The sequence below is a fragment of the Nelusetta ayraudi genome, unplaced genomic scaffold (genome assembly GCF_046127955.1).
Source record: "Nelusetta ayraudi isolate G7.1 ecotype Tasmania unplaced genomic scaffold, CSIRO-AGI_Nayr_v1 ptg000033l, whole genome shotgun sequence".
In the NCBI taxonomy this organism is placed as follows: domain Eukaryota; kingdom Metazoa; phylum Chordata; class Actinopteri; order Tetraodontiformes; family Monacanthidae; genus Nelusetta; species Nelusetta ayraudi.
The window spans coordinates 2,655,001-2,655,602 of record NW_027466083.1 but is presented as its reverse complement, the minus strand read 5'-3'; the positions used below and the strand labels follow the sequence as shown (position 1 = coordinate 2,655,602).

Below are 602 nucleotides of genomic sequence, written 5' to 3'. Positions count from 1 at the left end.
CCCTTAGATTTATTATATATGTTGAGAATTGGCTTTAAACTTTTTGATCATAAATGAGTGCTTCAATGCATTTTTGAGAATGCTGATTTGGTGCACCCGTACTTCTTATACTTGACGTTATTAATCTGAGTGAGTGAATGTGTGAACCTTTTTCATGAATCCAATGTGATAATCAGAAGTAAAACAAAACAAAAGCAAAAAAAAAAAAAAAAAACACACACAAAAAACAGAATAGAAAGAAAAATAGAAAAAAAATCTAGTCTTTCTTAAAAATAACAATAGAATATTGTTTAAAAATTAGTAAATAATTGAAGAATCTAATTTTTCTATCAACTCATTCATTTATTTCTTTGACTGTGGTGCACCAGTTGTAGTTAACACAGCAAACACTGACCTTCTGCTGGATTTATTTTATTTCTTTATCTATTTTCTTAAAATTAATTCGACTGCGTTTTACGTTCAGCTCCTGCATTTGATTTGCACCATCAGAGCGTCCGTCCACTGACAGAGGTCAAGTAAACTTGCGAAGACATTCAACGAAGACGCTCGAGAACTAATTTGCACTGAGCGTGCAAATTAGTTGACGAAAGCAAATGAACGCT

General features: G+C 31.9%; 1 protein-coding gene across 4 annotated transcripts in view; it reads left to right on the top strand.

Annotated features, from left to right (window-relative positions):
- Window positions 1-466: 466 nt before the first annotated feature.
- The window catches only part of astn1 (astrotactin 1), a 328,361-nt gene continuing 328,225 nt past the window's right edge, over window positions 467-602 (top strand). For all 4 annotated transcript variants that reach the window (XM_076031556.1, XM_076031555.1, XM_076031553.1 and 1 more), the window contains exon 1: window positions 467-602. This exon is cut by the window's right edge and continues 689 nt beyond it. The gene's annotated coding sequence lies outside the window, so the exon portion shown is untranslated.